This window comes from Mustela nivalis (assembly GCF_964662115.1).
Source record: "Mustela nivalis genome assembly, chromosome: 2".
In the NCBI taxonomy this organism is placed as follows: Eukaryota; Metazoa; Chordata; class Mammalia; order Carnivora; family Mustelidae; genus Mustela; species Mustela nivalis.
This window is the reverse complement of record NC_139021.1, coordinates 126,401,898-126,423,423: the sequence shown is the minus strand read 5'-3', so window position 1 is coordinate 126,423,423 and position 21,526 is coordinate 126,401,898. Positions and strand designations below refer to the sequence as shown.

General features: G+C 42.1%; 1 protein-coding gene and 1 long non-coding RNA gene across 2 annotated transcripts in view; both read right to left on the bottom strand.

Moving 5' to 3' along the window:
* The window catches only part of LOC309859448 (uncharacterized protein), a 275,428-nt gene that overhangs the window by 48,492 nt on the left and 205,410 nt on the right, over positions 1 to 21,526 (bottom strand). The gene's annotated exons all lie outside the window — the stretch shown is intronic.
* Positions 8,401 to 21,323, bottom strand: LOC309859455. The gene is made up of 4 exons (XR_014308714.1): positions 21,252 to 21,323; positions 13,999 to 14,043; positions 9,043 to 9,114; positions 8,401 to 8,469 (listed from the first exon to the last, which is right to left on the bottom strand). It is a non-coding gene; the product is annotated as an uncharacterized lncRNA (long non-coding RNA).

The following is a 21,526-nucleotide window of genomic DNA, read 5'->3' as shown; positions in this document are numbered from 1 at the left end:
TAACTCCAAAATTCCATAGTTGTCTCTTGGAATATGCCATCTCCTGTAAGTGAAGAAATTTTGATGGCATTTCTACTTCTACCTGGATAAACTGTCATTCTCTAATATACTAGAAATAAATTGATACAGCATATAGTTTTGCCATATTTAAATCAGGAACAAACAGAAAGATTATTGAAACAACTCACTGATGAAGTTTTGCCTTCTAAAATATTTGGTAAAATATTTATCATTCACAGGTGTGTTATTCTTGAAAATAACCTTTGAATGGATCTCTTTTATAGAGTCCCCAATACAACAAAACAATGTGATGACGAGTAAATATTTTAAAGGGATATAATTTTAATGATTTGCAACACCCCTCTCACTCTTGAAAGTCTCCCGGTTTGAAAGATAAATTATATGATTGCTCTTGCTGTATCCTTAGAAGAAATGACTGGACTTTTCTCTCCTGGGACCCAGGGTGAGACAATAGAGAGCTCAGAATCTAGCACCATTTCCATCTTTCTGCTTCTGGCTCATATTTTGAGGATTGATTTTTCCTTTTAAACACCTGGTCGACGTAGTTGAGCCTGTGGGTGGGCTGGGAGAACGGACTAAAGCGTAAAGTAAATTGTCCAGGTACTCGACAGAAACCACCCAGCAACAATATTGGGCATATTTATGGTATCAGTCCTCACATAAACATTTATTTTTACCATTTTATCGTTTTCTTTTCCTTAGGAAGAGACAAAACAAAAGTTGTGATTGACCAGAATTTCCTCCTTCCTAAACTGCCCTCATATCTTGTATAATTAAATATAGTGAACGATAGATAGATTAGCCCCTGGCTTTATTTACTCCATTGAAGAACTGCTTTATTCAATGACAAATAGAAGGGTGTAGATTAGCCATAGCAGTTTCCTGCTTTAGACAAAGCAGTGAAAAAATGAGTTCCTTGGAAAAAGTGGAAGTTCTGAGCTTGAGTTCGAGTCTGGAGAAGTCATCTCTGATGAGTGATGTGATGTGAGGTGAGGTGATACTGAAGTCCTTAACTCCCAGTATCTCAGAATGTGCCCTTATTTGCAGATAGGGTCTTTGCAGATGTAATTAGCAAAGTCCTAAGTTCTTACTAGAGAAGGGTGGAATCTCCATGCAACATGACTGTTGTCCTCATAAGAAGAGGGAAATGTGGACACAGATACACCCAGAAAATGCCTTGTGAAGACAGGGGCAGAGACTGGAGTGATGCACCTGCAAGCCAAGGATTGTCAGGGATTGATGGCCATCCAAGAAGCATGGAACAAATTCTCCCTCTGAGCCCTTAGAAGAAACCAACTCTACCAACATTTTGGTTTTAGATTTCTAACCTCCAGAGCTATGAGATAATAAATTCCTCTTAAGAAAGCCACCCAGCTTGGGATATTTTGTTACAGCAGTCCTAGGAATGAGTACACTATCTAATCCCTCTGAACCCCAGTTCCCTCATCTATATAAATGAGGGCACTGGTAACATCCACTCTCAGGCTGGTGAAAATCGAAGTCATTAATGTTTGGGGGAAAGCACTGTGTGAACTCTAGAGTACTGAACTCACGACACAGACACTTCTGAAGTAAGAGACCAGCCCACGATCTCCCTTCTCTGAGATCTTCTGAGGAACATCCATGATACTCTGACCCAAGGAAGCTACCATCTCTCTCCTGGGAATTCAGAAACTCTGGGAATTCTCTGCAGGGCACCTGACCTGAGCCACCTTTTCCCCTGTGCCCTGAGAGTGGGGAAAGGCAGTCTGTAGAAAGAAAGGGAAGAAGCAGAAGCCCAAAAGAGGCAGTGACATGAGGTCATGTAGTCCCAGAGGAGAGACCAAGAGATGCCTGAATGGTTCCTGAAGGCTTTCTCATTCTTGCTTCGCATCCCTTCCTCTGGGCAGAGAACATTCTCTGCCTGCCTCGTTTCCTGTCCTCCTTCCCTGTTGGTGGGGAGATGTCATTATCCTTGGGAAATATAAACACACACACTGACAGTACAAAGGTAGAATGTAAGAGATAGACAGGAGAGGGGAAGGAGAGGAGAGAGAAAGGTCGAAACAGAAAGACTTCAGCTCTCCTTTCTATTCTCCTTTGATAGTTTAATGCAAATCCTATAGCCCTCGAGCCCTATTCCACTGAAACACTACCAGAGACATAATCATTGCATATTAGTGACATCACTCCTACTGGCTTAGAAAAAGGACATAGCTAAGTGACCGTCGATAATATTATTTAATGTTTGAGATTTCAATTTCATCATCTATAAGTTGGTTGAATAAACTGTATCAGTAGTCCATAAAACTGGGGACTCTGGAGGTCTAGGGATCTTTGATATTTTGTGCATTTTAAAGTAATTAATAAAATTTTCTAATTTATTTGTCACCAACCCTTACAAGCCAACTAGAATGTAAGGTTTCTTTGCGTTGAGCTACTTCTCAGGCTGATAATAAGTTAGATTGAAAACATTAGGCCTTTGGCTAATTATTCTATTTTGATAGATTTAAAGATTTCACACCATAAGTCTCTAGGCAGCAATAGGTATTTCTGGTAAGAAAGAAAGAAAGAAAGAAAGAAAGAAAGAAAGAAAGAAAGAAAGAAAGAAAGAAAGAAAGAAAGAAAGGAAGGAAGGAAGGAGAAAGGAAAGAAAAGAAAAGAAATTTCTAAGCTCTATTTTGACTTTCATATCCCAAAAGTCTTCAATTTTAAAAATTTGCAGGAAGTCACTTTAAAAAAGAAAGAAAGAAAGAAAGAAAGAAAGAAAGAAAGAAAGAAAGAAAGAAAGAATAAGCCCCAAGCCCTCAAATAGCACAAAGATGGTAAAAGAAATATAAAGAAACAGCGCTTCCAACTTCTAATTTCCTGTCATACAGAAAAGTAACTTTGTTAAAAACAACAACAACAACAACAAAAACTTGTCTTGAACCAGGAGTATCTGGGTAAATTCCAGTATTCCAAAAATAAAACAACTAAATTCACTGCTTCCATTTGATCAGCCAAAGCCAGATCAATAAAGCCTCTCTCAAGCCAAGGCCTTCCTATCTGTTTTGTTTTGTTTTTACTCTATAGTTACTAGTCAGCAAAATCCTATCCCCATTGCCATGAATCACTCAGATCTCAAGAAATCAACTCTCTGTAAACTCCCCATAAATCATCTTGCTTCTAAAACAGAAGTGAGGGTGTGAAATTAAAACCACTAAAAAGTAAATTCTGGAAGTAAATGTTTGTTATAAACCCTTTACCCTTAGAGGAGGCCACATAAACCTTAGATGATGCTGGTGGCACTGCAGGAAGGCTCAATGGCCAGCATTGCCAAAAGGAAAATGAAAACCATAAAATGCACGAGTTGATGAGGAATTCTAGAATCGATACACACAGAGGAATGCCAGCCAAGTGCAGGGGTTGAAGGCAGTACCACTCGGAAGTCTGCAGCCCGGAGCTGAGAAATGAACGTCTCACAACAGCACGAGTGGTTACAACCAGAGTCGGACTGACTGAGAGGTCCTCAGAAGCAACACTCTGCCCGGATCACTTCTGTGTTCTCCTGGGAGCCCGTGCTAAGCCCAGGATGTTAATTAAGGATCCCTAGAAAGTTAAAGAGAATTTTCAGATGGGTTGGAAGCTACTTGACTTATGTAATTTAATTGAGTGGCTGAAATTAGAATCTGTACAGAACCAGGTAAATTTAATAAAATCCCATCTAGGCCTGTATTTCTGGCCTCCAATCTTTTCAAGAAAGAAAAAGAAGCAAAACTAGGGGAGATAAGAGCACTGTTCAGTTTGGAGCCGCATACACAAAACTCTTGAATTTTAGACTTTCGACAGTACCCTCGAGTGAAGTTGGTCATAACCAGGAACTACTCTGACAGGACAGAATAAAGAAGACAAGCCTCATACAACTTTATAAGCTTCTGTCTCTCTCCTGGACCCCCTCTGAGTAATATCTTTATAAACACCCTATCTGATGAACAGCCAAAGAGGTTAAAAGCAATTATATGTAAACATTTCTACTACAATATCTGTAATTCTTTTTAGTTATTTCTTAATTTTTCTAGTGTACCAGTAGCCTGAGAAAATAGTGGTGGCTCTCTGAAGAGATCCTAAAGTCAGGAAAATCATGAAATCAAATTTGCCAAGTTCAGGCAGTTCTCCAGTATATGGGCCAAGCACTCAGCCCACCTGCCCAAAGAATGCACCAGAAAGGAACTATGGTTTTTTCTCTGAATCCCCAGAGCTTAGACCAGTGCAGGTCACAGAGCCACTGACAACTAAACACATCCACTGTCCACAGCCTCCCTTCTGGAAAAGCAGCATGAGAGATTATCCCTGCCTAGGTTTCCATGATGTACACCATAAGATTCACTAACATGGCCAAGGCTGATTGGTCCAGGGGTCAGTCCTGAGGCAAGTCACCCACCCAGCAGAAGTCTCTGGAGTATTCTGACAGAAGAACCTGGCCAGTAGGGATGCTCTTTACTTGATAGTGGGCAGCTAAGCCTGTGAGATTCTCAGGGAGTTTCAGTAGTGCCAAAAAAGTCAGAAATCAAGAGAGCAATGTGAAAGCCAAAAGCATATAGAGAAAAGTCAGTAAGCACGGGTCCTGACACAGCAGAAACCACAAGTCAGAGAAGAGTGTAGAAAAAGGAAAGGGCTGCCTGGGTGGCTCAGTGGGTTAAACCCTCTGCCTTCAGCTCAGGTCATGATCCCAGAGTCCTGGGATCAAGCCCCGCATCGGGCTCTCTGCTTGGCTGGGAGCCTGCTTTCCTTCCTCTCTCTCTGCCTGCCTCTCTGCCTACTTGTGATCTCTGTCAAATGAATAAATAAAATCTTAAACAAAAAAAAAGAATGTTTATGGGGCACTTGGGTGGCTCAGTGGATTAAAGCCTCTGCCTTCAGCTCAGGTCATGATCCTAGCGTCCTGGGATTGAGCCCCACATTGGGCTCTCTGCTCGCTAGGGAGCCTGTTTCCACCGCCACCCCCACCTGCCTCTCCGTCTACTTGTAATCTCTATCAAATAAATTTTTAAAAAATCTTTAAAAAAAGAAAAAGAAAAAAGAAAATGGAGATACTCAGCAGCAGATAAGATAAAAAAAAAATCTCTACAGAAAAGTGAGGAAGGTCAAGCTTATTCAGAAATATGGGTGAGTCTGAGGGAACAAGGATAAGAGTGATGGTCAGACACTGTTATAGGTTGAATTTTGTCACCCAAAAATGCCTCTGTTGAAGTCCTAACCCTCGGGACTTCGGTATGCGACCTTATTTGGATATAAGGTCTTGAAAGAGGTAATCAAGTTGACATGATGTCATGGGGGTGGGGATGTTAATCCAATATGACTTGTTTCATAAAAATGAGAATCTTGGAGACAGACAAACACGGAGATGAGCAAAGATGGAGGTGGTAGGTCTACAAGCCAAGGAACACCAACGATCACCAGCAAACCACCAGAAGCCAGGCTAGGGGCATGGAAGAGATTCTCCTGCACAGTCCTCACAGGAAGCAACCCCACCAGTACTTTGATGTCAGACTTCCAGCCACAGAACCATGAGACGGTGTCTGCTAGCGAAGCCACCCAGCTTTTGGAACTCTGAAGGCAGCCGCACTGAACAAACACACCTAGAGCTAGCACTGACTCAGAAACATCTGCTCTGTTCCTTGGGGCCAACTGTTTGGCTGCTGGGCAGACTTCCCATGTTCTCTCCTGCTCACGTAGCCCCATGATACCCGCCATTACCTGAGCTAACCGGAGCTTCTCTGAACTCTGAAACACGGAGCCAACACCTCAGGAGTGTGGCAATGTTTAGGAATGAGTAAATGAAGCTGTTGGAAGCAAAGAAGCTGCAGCCTCCTGATCCTCAAGTTTTTTGAAGCAACTTTGCAGAGAGCTTCAGGGAATGGCATCCATCCAGCAACCTCCATACTGCTTAGCAGAGTGGAAGGAGATAGCAGGTGAAGCCCGGAGACCTACATCCCAACAAGCTTTCTTCTGGGGGAGTGATCCTGACTCCCAGCCATCGGCTGTTCCCATTTGAGCCGCTCTCTGTAATACAACAGTTCCCAAAGGAAAGAATGGAGACCAGTTTCTACTATTTGGGGTCTGCAATGCAGCAAACACTCAAGAAGTCAGCAGCATCTCTGAGGGAATCCCCTCAACTACACAAAACAGTGGCTTTTAATGGTCAACCAGAGACCACATCACATGCGTACTTTCTGGGTTCTTTTCACCTTCCCTGTCTCCCTAAAACTCAGTCTCCCCCAGCCTGACTCACTGGATGCCTGGCATGAGGAAAGAACTGGCACGTGTCGTGATTCAGTCATCTGGGCCTCCTCTCCCCTATGAAGTGTGAATGCATTCAAAATAAATTCTTTTGAAAGCATATTCTCTCCATTCAAGTTTTACTTCAAGACTTCACAATAGAGGGCACCTCCAGGATTCTCATTGTTGGCGGCAGCTGAATGGGGCTGCTGAACAATATTTTCAGTGCCTGCTAGGAAAGAAAGGAAGACTTGGGATGGAAACAGGTGAAGACATCTCCAAGCTTCGGGGAGAGAGAGAGAGACCAGGCTCAGTGTGCTCGCTGCCTTCTAGGTGGTCAGACAGCATTGCTCATTACTTGCCGTGAACAGGGAGGCTCCAACCCAGCCTGGACAAGGTGGCAAGTGAGCAAACAACTTTGCTGCTGATTCAGTGTCTATAGCACACATTTTAACACTTGATTTTATATCTTTACGTCAAATAGGCTTTCCAGAGGAGCATAAGGGGAGCTAATCATTTTTGAGCACTTTCCTTCTGCTTGACAATGTAATGGGCTCACAGTTCACCTCATTTTATCTTCCTACAATCTCTGTACACGAATACTTTAATCTTCATTTTAAAGAAGAGTAAACCAGCTCAGAAAGGTTAAGTAACTCAGCCACTGTCATAGAGGTAATAATTTTTATAAAACTGAGTATTCTTCTAGAATGTGATGTCTATCTTGAGTCCTTATTACATCAAGAATAAAATGTCAATCATGGAAGGGGAGCCTGGGTGGCTCAGTCGGTCAAGTATCCCACTCTTGGTTTCAGCTCAGGTCATGACCTCAAGGTCGTGGGATCAAGCCCTGTGTCATGCCCTGTGCTAATCACAGAATCTGCTTGAGATTCTCTCTCCCTCTGCCCCTTCCACTCATTCTCTTTCTTTCTCTCTCTCCCAAATGAATACAGCTTTAAAAAAAAAAAAAAATGTTAACCATGGTCAACTCTTCTTTTTTTTTTTTTTAAGATTTTATTTATTTCTTTGAGAGAGAGAGAATGAGAGAGGGAGAGAGAGTGAGCAGGAGAAGGGGGATGGTCAGAGGGAGAAGCAAACTCCCTGCTGAGCAGGGAGCCCAATTCAAGACTCAATCCCAGGACTCCAGGATCACGACCTGAGCCAAAGGCAGAGGCTTAACCAACTGAGCCACCCAGGCACCCAACCATGGACAATTCTGAGTAAACTCACTTCAGGATGTCTGTCTTCTCTAACTGTTCTACCTGGTGGGGGTGGAGAGGCAGAATGCAGACAGCACAAAGTCAAGGCTTTCAAGGTATCTGGTTGGTGAGTGTCATCCACCCACTATCCCTGAGATTTAACTCTTCCCCTTAGTCTCAGGATGTCATTACCTTTCTATACCATAACCACGGAGTCTGAAATCTGATTTTCTGCCAGGTTCCTGGGCATGCTACCCATGCCAAAGTCCAGTCCACTTCCCTTTTCTTGACCTGGAAGACTCCTGGGACCACTGGTTCTCCCACAGTTCTCCTCTGCCCCTCTCAAGATCAGGACCAAAAAAGAAAATTGGCCTCTCATGTCTTTTTTCTTACTATTGTTTCTGCCCTTAGTTCCAAGACCGCAGGGCAAGAAATTATTCTTTTTCCCTTTTCCTCTCACCATTCTTTCTGTGGCCTCCGTTTCCTAAATATAAGGAAGTCATGCAACTATGAAAATATACTGTTAATACCTGAAGACATTGTCATGCTACCTTTTGCTCTGTGGTAACTAAAGTAATTTCAACTGAGTTACTACTGCGGTTAAAATTTCGTTGATGTAAATCATCATCTTTTCCATTAATCACTCTCATAATATAACTGGCATAATTTCTAATAAAAAAAAAATACCACGTATCATGAAAGGTCTTCAAGAGAAATGTATAAACTCTGTAGTAAAAATGATAGCCAAATTGGTAACCCAGTTCCCCTCACTAGAGAAGAGAAGGAGACTCAGAGCGGTATAAACTGAGGTCCCTGTGCAGAGTTAAGGTGTGAATAACACACAGAATAAGTACTCTTCAACTTACTTAAATTGCAGGTTAAATTGTCTGGCTTAATTGCTCCCTAAAAGTTCCACTTACCTAATCTTGCTTCGGTCTGGCATGGCCTGAAAGAGTCACCATCAATGGACTGGGTAATAATTTTCAGTCACTACCTCCAAAAGACCCCCCAGCTAAATGAGATTGAGTCCAAATGTCAGCAAATTTTTCTGGTCTTGGGATAAAAACACAGTCAAATAACTTGAACAACCCAAATTTTCTGTCCGGGTTCCTGCTGAACTCAATGAAATTCCAACCCCCCTTGCCAAGCGCTCACCCCAACACAAAAGGGAACCTTACAGGTACTGAAACACAGGGCTGCCTCCCCCAACCCAATCACCAGGCACCACCCGCCAGGATGATGAAGTCCCCAGTGACAGCGAGGTCCCCAGCACCAGCCTGCAACAGTTTGGGAACTTAACTTGCCGTTAATCTCCTTTTGGCTGGAGCACTGAATGTCACTGTATTTTAAACAAATGTATAATCTGAAAGGTATACTATTATTATACAAGCTGTTATTAGGGTAAAATTAAGTTACTAGCTCTAACTACACAGAAGAGAAAGAGAGAAGGGAATTAAAAGTTACAGCAGGGACTCAGGGAGGGAGAATTGTGGAGGGAAAGCCAGGATAACTCGGGATGGAAATTCCAGGAGGGTCCAAAGGATATTAGGTCTAACCCTCCCAAACACAAAACAAAGTAACATACCTGGGTCTTCAAGTCAAGCCCAAAGTGAAAAGGACCTCTCTTGGGAAAGGAGTCAAGAACACTTCCCAAAAGCTGAAATTTACCAGCGGAGTCATCAGCTACAAAATGACGGGCAGGGTAGGACGATTTAACAAATCCGCCCCTCCCCCTCCCCCCCCCCCCCCCCCCCCCGCAGATTTGTTTTATCACAGTTAAGAAAGGAGCTCAAGGACGCCTGGGAGGCTCAGTGGGTTGAGCCGCTGCCTTCGGCTCAGGTGATGATCCCAGGGTCCTGGGATGGAGTCCCACACAGGGATCTCTGCTCAGCAGGGAGCCTGCTTCCCCCTCTCTCTCTCTGCCTGCCTCTCTAACTACTTGTGATCTCTGTCAAATAAATAAATAAAATCTTAGAAAAAGAAAAAAAAAAAGAAAGAAAGAAAGGAGCTCAAACCTTTCATAAAGTGATAATAAGAAGATTGCCAAGGTAACTAACCCTAACACAGTATTTCCGAAGAGCCCGCGCACATGCAACAAACAGCCAGGCAGTCAATTCCCTTGGTCTGAAGACTGTACTCTGATCAATGTAACTCTCCTAGTCCATTCAGGCTCTTATAACAAAATACCATGGGCTGGACTGGCTGGCTTATAAATGACAGAAATGTATTCTCACAGTTCCAGAGGCTGCGAAGTCCAAGATCAAGGTAGCAATAGAATCAGTGTCTGCTGCGCTTTTCTTTTCCTGTGTCCTCATTGTCCTCATGTGGCAGAAGGACAGAGAGCACTCTCAGGGGTCTCTTTTCTAAGGGCATGGACCCCATTCATGAGGGCTCCAACTTCATAATTTAATCAACTCCCAAAGGGCTCACTTCCACATACATCACAATAGGGCTTAGTTTTCTACATAGGAATTTTGGGGAGACACAAACATTCAGCCCCTAGCAGTAACCTCAAGTAATCTGCTCTCTAGTCAAAGCCTCGTGCCCACATCTCAGACTCAACTTCTGGTCAGCAAAGTCCTCAAGACCTTTTCACACTAACTTCCATCTAGTCCTGTAGTTGGGTGATTTTATTTTTAACTCTTTGACTTTTCATCTGAATAACAATTCCATATGCTTGTCTCTGCTAAATAGAGCCTTGCCAGATTTAGCCCAGTATTTCAAACTTGAATTCCATCAGCTTTGCACGTGCCGGTCTTCCTACATTTGTGTCACCTTACACTGGCCAGCGATGCCTTCTCAGTTAGTCTAAACAGGATAAAGCCAAAGTGGGAACCCTGTGTCCCAACACCAAGAACTTCTTTCCAGGCTCACAATGATGAAAATTACACACTTTCATTCACCAACCTGAAGGATGACGCTGATGAAGGTAATAAAAACGATGATGATGATGATGGGTGCCGACCATCACTCACATTGATTGACCGTCCCATGTCAAGCCCTGTGCCAAATGCTTCAAACACAACATCCAGTTTACTTCCACAGCTATCACACTGGGTAGGTTCCAACATCCCCAGTTACCGGATGAGGAAATGGCAGCCATCTTAGAGGAGTTAAATAGCTTGTCCATGCTCACACAGTGAGTTGGTGATTGAGCTGCAATTTTCTTTTTTTAAAGATTTAATTTATTTGACAGAGAGAGATCACAAGTAGACAGGCAAGCAGAGAGAGAGAAAGAGAGAGAGAGGGAGGAGGAAGCAGGCTCCCTACCCAGCAGAGAGCCTGATGCAGGACTCGATCTCAGGACCCTGAGATCATGACCTGAGCTGAAGGCAGAGGCTTAACCCACGGAGCCACCCAGGCAGCCCTGAGCTGGAATTTTAAAATCCAGGCCATCTGCCTCTAGCACCTGACCCTTAAACAGGCCACTCAGCTCTTCCCACAGGACACAGGTTTTATTCAAGCCTTTCTAAAACCAAGACATAAAGGTTGAAGGGGCCAAAGGTAGTGTGTGAAAACCAAATGATCTAGAAAAGAGGTCTTTGCCCTCCAGTAACTTACACTGGGGGGGGGGGGGCGGGTGGCATGCAGCGGGTGTAATCGAAGACTATAGAATCTCTCCCACTGAATGTTCATGCACTGCTAGGAGAGGCAGCTTCTCTCAGAAAAGGCCTGTGAAGCTAGTCCTTGGGTGTTCCCCCAATTAATATCAGAGGTGCCAGGGACTGCAATGCCCAGGCAATGAGCCATTAAAGCCCCAATCAAGCAGAAAAATATCCCCATTGAAGTGAGTGGTCTGAATTCTTCACGTCAGATGCAGTAACCCCAGAATTAAATTTCATCAAGTTCAAAAATCTCATTACAAACCAGATTATCAATTATTATCTCCATGCCCAAAGATAACAAGTTATTCATGGTCTGTCATCCCAATTGTTTTCAGCAAGGAAATGAGAGAAAGTGCCTTCAGAAAGAGCCATCTCCAGCTCTAATTGCTTGACCTGGGGCAGTCACCAGGCCACCTCCAAACTGCTGTGAGAGTCACGTGAGATGATGAATGGGAAAACAGTCCCGTAACCTAAAAGGTATATAAACAAAGTTATTACTCTTACTAGATGGTTGGAAATAAATTATTACCTGTACTAGAAATAGCCCCATATGACATGCAAGGTGCTCCATAATCGAACCCATCGACATCGTGGGCTTTAGAATTTCTACCTTCTCACTCCTCCTCAACTATCCTTCCAGCCTTCCACACCCGTTTACTGTCGTGAATGCCTGGTGTTTTCCTATGCCTCTCTTCCTTTGTGTTGGCAAAAACACGCTGCTAAGGACACCAAATATTACTGTTAAAGAAATTTAATATTAAAGCATACAGGAGCCTTAGATCCTCATTCATTTCTCATTATCTGACTTTATCCCCTGTAGGCAGAATATCTTAATAACCAAACATTTGCATAATGCCTTTCTTTTTATGTCCTTGATTCCAACCAATTGCTTCAGAATATTTCCCCATCCCTCTAATGGTATCAAATCCAATTAACTGATATGTTAATTTTAGGTAACTTGGGATAGTCAGAGCACTTTGCCGAAACTATTATAAATCATAAACTAGAAAAGAGGACAAGGCCCCAGGACAAGAAAATGTCAGAAATTTCTCCTCCTGCTTCTCTCATTAGGAGAACCATTATAGTGATAGGAGGAGTCTGGATTAAGAAAATAATCTCATGGGGGTTTAGGAAATATTTGCGAAACTTTCTCAGAGTTAGACTTAGCAGCTTTGTCTAATCTCCCAATACCTGGTGGATGTCATGTGTCTAATAAAATCTCCCAGTTCTTTGAGCCAAAGATCTTTGACATCTTTTAAGATAGCCCATGATCCCAAGAAGTCATCATCGAAGAGGGTCCTGGACCAACACATCTTGCCTCTATTGCCAGAAAGCTACTACTATATCCACCTACAAAGTCCCATTCTCCCCGGGAGAAGCAGCTGACCCAATAAATCTTCAAGCATCTCCCTGATACAGTGTCATGTAAGACAAGGCTCCAATTAGAATATGTACCTGTTATAGCATTTATAAAATTGTAACTATTGGTATAAACAAATATTTTTCCTAAGACTTCAAATGTTGTTTACCCATCTTTGAGTCCAAATCTCTTAGCACAGTGCCTGGCAACTAATAGCTTGAGAAAATATTTGTTTACACATCAGAAAAAAAAATATTTACTAGACTCTTGAAGAAGAATTATCCTCAGGGATATCCCTTTTATTCCAAAGCCCACACACAAAATTTTTAAATGGAAGTTTAATTAGTGTTTCCATGTGCCAGACCCTTTTCATGATAACCCCAAAGGTATGGATAGATTCCCAAGCCCTGTGTTTTGTCATCCACCTGCATTTTCCTCTGCATATGGTGATGGCTTGGTGGAGAGGGAATTGAGAAGAGAAAATGAGGTAATTGACTCAGGAAAATTACCATTAAGAAGTCAGCCTTGAGGATATACTCTGGCACGGCTCTTATTCACTGTTAGAGTAAATTAATCATCTCAACCTATTTACAAGGTTCCAGATAGTGCCCTGAAATGACCAAATCTCCAGTTTCAGCACTCTCTGTTATAGGAGCCAACTGACATCCAGCAAAGTAGTCTGGTTCTGGCTTGTAATTTCATCAAGTTTGCAGGAAGGGGGCAATATATATATGAGATATATATTATATATACATATATTCCAACAAAATCCTTCTTCTACCTCCACCTACCGATGCATATCTTTGGTACAGGAATATTTATTATATTATACTTATCAGATTTAAAAGCTGACAGATTTCACAAAGACATTCATATTCTATAATTATTCATTTTCCCTTCAATTGTCTTCCTAGACTGGGGACTTTCTGAAGGCAAAATCAGTCCCAGTAATCTTGATATCCTTTCCAACACCTTGCACTGACATACTAAGCATTTCAAAAACATACTTGAATACATTATAATGTATCCATGGTCAATTCTAGTAATAATAGCGGACTTTATTAATAGTTAATATTTTTTTTGTGAGGAGCAATTTCATTCAGTTCTCACAATAATCCTTTCAGGTGAATACAATGATTATCCCCATTTTAGAGATGAAGAAAGAGAGACCTAAAAAAGTTAAATAACTGATCCAAAGTCACAGAGTTACATAGGGTCCAAGGACAAGCTGTCCCAAGATCAGTCACTTTGGCATGAAAATTATTTTGAGTTAAAAAAGCAATCAAAATGCAGCAGATTCAGGAAAAGCTCTTTACCTCCACCACAACTCCTAAAAAGAATATATATGGATGACATGTTTCAGGAAGAGCACTATCATCACAGATAACTACATTATACTATGAACTTGGTACAGCCGACATCCATCAAAGCCCTTCATGTTCCATCCCCCACCCCCAGGGGCTCGCCAAGCATTTGTTTATCAAACATTTACTCTTTTTTTTCTCTTCCTGTGATTTCCATTTCTTCTCTTTGAAGTCCCAGACCCCTGCCCCTTTGTTCAGAATGACATACACACCTCATTTTGCCTGTCTTCGGAATTTCCAAGCCTGTGGGATTCCCCCTGCAAACAAAATTAAACTTGATTTTCTTCTGTTAATCTGTCTTATATCAATTGGATTCTTAGTCTGGATAGAAGGACTGGGAAGGGGAGAGGAATTTTTGCTCTATAACAGCTATAGAACAGAAATGGGACTAGACTTCACTGCAGTAAAGTGTTCTTTTTTCTTTTTTTTTTTTTTTTAAGATTTTGTTTATTTATTTATTTATTTATTTGAGAGAGACTGAGAATGGGGCTCTATCCCAGGACTCTGGGATCATGACCCGAGCCGAAGGCAGACACTTAACCAACTAAGCCGATTAGGTGCCCCAAGTGTTTTTATTTTCTAAGCCAGCACATGTGTTAAACTACTAGCCCATACTACCTCTCTAAATCCCTAGAGACCCAATTCCATATTTTCATCCTGCTGTTTAGAAACCATATAAGCCAGGCTAAACTAACTGCTATAGCAAACAGCCATATTCCAGTTGAAATGCCAATAGAGTATTACCCCCACCTTAAAAGACCACCAGAGACGTGAGTCAAAGCCAATCAGCAAGGGTCGTTTATTGCAGGTTCGAACCTGGACCTCTGCGCCGCTCGTTGCCGATAACGCCGAGAGGTCCAGAGCTGGGTTGGTGCAGGGTTTTTATAGACAGGTACAAACAAGTTTCGGGTGGGGCTGAGCTGATTGATTGACAGTTTGAACAGGCATACTTGGCGTCAGTGAATTGGGTCAGGGGACCCCGCACGAAAGCAGACAAAGCAATCTTACAGAAATAGAACTGGCCGGTTAGCCCACGCATGCGAAAAAAGCACTATCAGGATATTGAAGGCCTGGTTACTATCAAGTAAAGACAATTGGGAGTCTCCTGGTGGAATGTTACATTCCTGCTATCAAGCATCCTTGTTAGTGAGAATTAGGTTTAGAAGAAATTTAACTTTATTTACTTTTCCTTCTACCTCCACCTCCTTCGGTTTTTTATGGAGGGGAGGGTGACATTAGGGCTATTGATAAGGTAACTTCTTTGTTGTAATCTCAAGGACATTTGCAAACCAAGGGAGACTCCTGTCTTGCAGGATTGTGATCTCAGCAAGTTAACTATTTATCGTTTTATGGCAGTCAGGGGTGCCTGAGGAATGCTACACATATGGAGGGGAGCGGGTGAAGGGGGGGTGCAAGGCGCCAGCTTTTGCTTTGTCCTCAGCCAGCCTCCTGCTCCTTCACAGTGGCTTTCATGGTTGAGGTTTATTTCTTATATAATGTCTAAGACTGTCAGAGACGCCAACATAGAAGGAGCCTAGAAGTTGTCTGACAGCCTGCACCTAGCCTGCAGACAGAGGAAGAGAATGGACACCATGCCTGAGAGTTATGACCATCCAGACCAGCAAGTGATGTACATCACTTCCACTCACACCCTACTGGCTAGAACTCCACCATGTGACCACACCCACATCCAGGACCGGCTGGGCAATGTCCTCCAGCTCTGAGCCCAGGGAGAAAAGGAGAAGGCAGACGTGAGAAAGAGCCAACAGCCTCTCCCCCAGAAAACAGGTGACTGGAGAGTCAAGCCCAGCACCAGAGAACTTTAGAATCAAAACATTAAGAGACTTTCCTCCTCAGCTGTCCTTTAAGATTCCCATTTTCCCAATTCCTCACTCTAAATCATTCTAACTCTTCAGCAATGTCACCTAAGGAGATATATTTAAATCTCTAAAATACAGGTGTAGGTCAATTATCTTTTGAGGAAAAAAATATTCAAGATTTGTTTCTTGTCCTGTAGGTGTATTAGGACATGTATTTCCATTGAATAAAGGTGCTTCCTTTCAGGAAGAATTCATTGCCAGATAACCCTTAAGAGTAAATTTTCTGAATACACAAAATTTTAAATGACTTACATTTTATTTATAAAAAGTATATTTACCATAAACTAGGATCATAGATTTGATAAAACAGAGTTAACCTATGGTATACTGAGTACAAATTATATCCCATATATTCATTCAATAAATTTGTACTAAACACCTATTATATTTTGTTTTATCCTATACCCAAGGACGAAAGGCCACACCACAAGAAGTGTAATAAAACTTTGTATGATGAAGAGGTTAGATGATATATATAAGACAACCTTGGGTCAAAAAACAACACCTGTATTACCTTCCAGAAAATGTCTCAGCAAATCTGGAAGAATATGTTCAAGTTGTATTCAGCTCTGTCTGTCACATATGGACAAAAAGCCATTCCCCATAATCAACGGGTCATAGAATGAGACAACTAAGTCACAGAGGCTGGCCCATTTTCTGAACTGCCTACTTTACAGTTGTCCTGTCAGAGCTGACAACTGGTTTTCATTCCCCAAGATCCTGAAGACTATCAAGATTCAATGCATCAAGATCACCTTCAACATACTCCCTCTTCTTTCTCTTTCTATGAGTTACAGATTTTTTTTTTAAGATTTTATGTATTTATTTGACAGAGAGAGAGATCACAAGTAAAGCAGAGAGGCAGGCAGGTCGGGGGGAATCAGGTTCCCTTGCTGAGCAGAGAGCCTGATGTGGGGCTCAATCCCAGGACCCTGAGATCATGACCTGAGCCAAACAAAGGCAGAGGATTAACTCACTGAGCCATCCAGGCGCCCCTATGAATGACAGATTTTAGAGTCTACTGGAGCCTGACTGCCTTCTGACAATTTTGAGACAATTGAGGAATTTGAATGTAGATTACTAGATAACATTTAAAAATTACTAGTCATTTTGTTAGACATGATAATGTATGACAGTTTTGGGGGTGGAGGGCAGGGAAGTCCTTATCCATTACAGAAAAACTACTGATGTTTAGAATTTGCTTTAAAATGTTAAAGTTTTGGGGGCACCTGGGTGGCTCAGTCAATTAAGTGGCCAACTCTTGATTTCAGCTCAGGTAAATATCAGGGTGGTGAGATCAAGCCCCACATCAGGCTCCACACTCAGTGTGGAGTTGGAACCTGCTTGAAATTCTCTTCCTCTCCTTTTGCCCCTCCCCATGCTTGTATACTCATGCTCTCTCTTCAAAATAAATAAATAAATCTTTAAAAAAAAAAATTAGATAAAATGTTGTAGGATTTGGGGCGCCTGGGTGGCTCAGTGGGTTAAAGCCTCTACCTTCAGCTCAGGACATGATCCGGGGGTCCTGGGATCGAGCCCCACATCGGGCTCTCTGCTCAGCAGGGAGTCTGCTTCCCCCTCTCTCTGGCTCTGCCTGCCTCTCTGCGTACTTGTGATCTCTGTCAAATAAATAAATAAAATCTTCTTTAAAAATTAAATAAAATGTTATAGGCTTTAAAAAATAAATGGGGAAGGAGGGACACCTTGGTGGCTCAGTCGTTGAGCATCTGCCTTCGGCTCAGGTCATGATCCCAGCTGGGGTCCTGGGCTTGAGCCCTGCATTGGTCTCCCTGCTTAGCAAGAAGCCTCCTTCTCCCACTCTCACTCCCCCTGATTGTGTTTCCTCTTTCAGTTGTGCCTCTCTCTGTCAAATAAATAAATAAAATCTTTTTTTTAAAAAATGGAGAAGGAGAAGAGAGCAGGTAAAACAAAACAGGCAACATGGTAATAATTGTTTAATCAGGATGACAGAAACATTATACATTATATGGTTGATTCTAATGTTCTCTCTACCTTTGGGTAGAGAGTATTTTCCAAAATAAAAAGATTATAAAATGAAACACAATTAAAATTTCTTTAAAAGATTATCCACAATGACTCCATTCTTAAGATTCACACTCTAAATTCCCCTTTCTGCTGCTCACTGAAGCTTCTGAGCAGTACATCATTCTAGTGGTTTCTAAACACTGTCGAACATCAGAATCAACTGGAGATTTATATCTGTGTAAATTCTATAAATTCCTAGTCCATATTCCAGATCTATTGAATTGGAATCTGATGCTGAGGGCTGGCAATCATGGTCTTAAAAGCATCTCCCAGTTAATCTGGTGTGTACAGGGTTTAGGAAACATTATGTCTTTTAAACTTGTTCGATACTGTTTGAATCTGCACTGGATCCCGGTACCAAGGCCCTCACCTCTTTGACCACCACACACCTCTTCCGTGGCAGATTGCTAGTTCCCCTTGTTCCTCTGGGGTTTGACTCCAACCTCAGAGACATTTTTCCCTTCACACAAGTTTCACGTTGGAGCAGCTGCCCTGTAATTCTCACCCCCAAGGCAAGGAGCACTCATAACTACAATCACTTCATCAGTCTACATTTCAATGGAAGCATATTCTCAACCCCTTTCCAAAACCTCAATCAGAGAGTGGATTTTAAAATAAACAAGTTAGCACTACTTTAAAACCCATTTCCAGTCATTCTCACATCCTTAGTACAGATCTATTAAAACTTCAGAAGTCATTAAGGAGCGGCCCTGAAGGTTTTTTGATTGTCAGGAAGTGTTATTGAGATGGATTTGTTGAAGAGATGCTTTATTCCATTTCACACTCCTGTCAAAGTTTTATTAGACTTCTAAACCGAAGATAAATACTTTATTTTTAACCATAACAATCTGAAACTCTAAGAGGGAAAACAAGAAAGTCAAATTGTCCCAAGCCTTCATATAGGAGATGGAATTGAACACTTTCAAGTGAAATTGCCTGTAATTCAAATGAAGAAGGACTTCCGCACCAGCAAATCACAGCCTCAACAAAAATCGAGATGATCATATATGTAGAAACCGCTAACCTTCCCCAATGATTGTTTGATTCAATTTCCTCATTTAACCCAGCTCCGTCTCATTCTCTCTGTCAAAAAAAAAAAAAAACCACCTCCTTCTTTTATTAACTCCTTTAATAGGATCACAAACCTTGACAGGCTGCCTACTTGAGAAACGGTAAACTCTCTGAGCTGGAAAGAGCCACGGGGATTATCTATTCCAAACTTCTCAGATACAAGAATCCTTTCTCCGGTGTCATTAACAAAGACAGCTCAGCCAGATTCCGCCTCAAAGCTCTCAAGGAAATGCCGAGGACTGACACGTATAGGGCACTTCACAGATAAAAAAGCCCCGGCAATCACATTGTTTCACTTAAATTATATTGTGGATGATGACATGGGAGATTTTGAGAGATTAAATGACTAGCTACAATGACACAGCTAAGCAATGGCTGAGCCTTGCAAGACTTGAATTCAGTCTTTGGACTATAAACCTGTGCTGCTTTTTCCTGCTGCCTCCCAAAGGTCAGAGGAGGTTCTGTTCTCTGTGTGGCACTCTGCTACTTTGTTGGAAAGCTGTGATCATTTAAAAAATTCTTTTTTAAAAAGATTTTATTTATTTATTTGATAGAGAGAAAGAGCACAAGCAGGGAGAGCAGCAGGCAAAGGGAGAGGGAGAAGCAGGCTTCTCACCCAGCAGGGAGCCCAATGCAGGGCTCAATCCCAGGACCCTGGGATCATGAATTGAGCCAAATGCAGAGACTTAACTCACTGAGCCACCCAGGCACCCCTAAAAAATTCTTAAAGAGGCAAAATCTATCTCCCTATAACTTTTTAGGTTTTAATAGAACCTTAAATAGAGCTCACTGTATGAAAAGACTATTTAAGGCACTTTCCAAATATGAACACATTTAATTCTCATAACAATCATGTGAAATGACTACTGTATTTATCACCATTTAACAGATGAGAAAACCAAAGCTGCAAGTAAATGGCAAAGCCAGAATCTAAGCCAAACTAAATGAGTCTATGTCCAGAGTCCAAACCTTGTCCTGCCTCTCTCCTCTACTGCTGGGACTTCATTCTAGTCTTTGAATCAACACAGAATAACACTGCTTCTTTGGTCACATAAGAACATTGCAAATATTTGAAGACAGCTACCAGACTCCCTCCCCAGATCTGTATCAGTCAGGGTTCTATCAGAGAAAATGAACCACTAGGAATGACATATAGAATTAGGGTTCATTACAAGGGTCTGATTTTTCTGCCATTGGGGGAGTGAAATAATCTCGAAATCTCAGTACTTATGTCTGATGCTAGAAGTCATACACACAAAAGCTGAGATTTGGTAAAACTGATAGTTTTTACTGTTTCATCAAGAGCATTCTTAGATAAATCTGGGTGATTTTTTTTTTTTGAGATCTTATTTTATTTTAGAGAGAGAGCAAGCACATGGAGCAGGGCGAGAGGCCAAGGGAAAGGGAGAGAATCTCAAGCAGATGCAGAGCTGAGTGGCAAAGCCCAACATGGGCTTGATCCACCGACCCTGAGATCATGACCTGAGCCTAAACCAAGAGTCTGAAGATTTAACCGACTGAGCCAAGCGTCCCAGATAAATCTGTTTTTTAGAAAGCCGCCAGGGTATGGCAGTGAAAAGTACAATCACAACCAGCACACTTAGGCGTGGCTGCTTTGATTCATGGTAAGGTGCCAGAAATACACTCACCACTGCTTTTGAGCTATAAGTGTAAATATCAACACAATGAAAGAAGAAAATAATACCTTAATATTTCTATGAAAAGAGCCTTGACCAAGCAGATCCCCTGCCCTGAAGTAGATTCAGGTACCTCCAGAGATCTGTGGACGGCCCTTTAATGACAGATGCTTTCTAGTATATCAAGGAAGTCCGGGCATTTCAACCTAATTTAGAGTAGGCCACCCTGGGAACCAGGTCTAAGCCGACTAGCCAAAAACCACACATGTGGGCACAAACACAAAGTCACAGCCAGGTGCACACACAATGTTACTTCAGACTAAAAATCTCAACCGCCCATATTGAATTCAGTTGGGCTGGCTCACAGAAGGAACTTCAAGCATGGCTCTGTTATGATAGTGTAGACGTGCTTAAGTGAAAGGCTAGCACACCTTGTGAAGGAAGAGTTATTATTAGATTAGTAACCTCTGTTCCCATTAGAAGCCGAAATCATTCTGTGGGTCCCTGGAGGTTTTTCCCAACAGCCTCACTATATTCCTGTTGGTTTCAGTCTATCATTCCAGCCTTCGCGATTACCTGAGAAACTAACATGTGTGAAACGCTGGAATTTATGAAGGCCGCTGTCCTTCATAATGAGGAAATACTAATGATGAGACAAGATTTATGCCCTCAGTGTGTTCACAATCTAACAAGACAGATTTTTCTGCAAGTACGTGCAGCAAACAACTTTATTGAAAGCAATTCTGTGCAACTCCTTACCCCAAACAGTTACCTCCAGGAAATTCTCCAAGGTCACCACAATATGTGTGAGATGTACGGTCAAATTCCCACCTGCATTAATTCGGCATGTTTCCCTCACGTTTGATGCTCCACAGGGTCTGTCTTGTGAGGTGCTCATAGGAACTCAGCCCTCCCAACAAGATCATTCCTGCACTTACAGCTCATTATGACAGCCCTCACTACCCACAAAGCTTATTATTACTCTTACACATTGCTGGTAGTCAAGAACATAAGGCTATTGTTAAGTCCAGAAAGGAGGGAAAACATTGGGAAATCCAGTCTCATCTTTGGCACAGAATGTTTGTCAAAGCCAGCGCGAGGGGAGA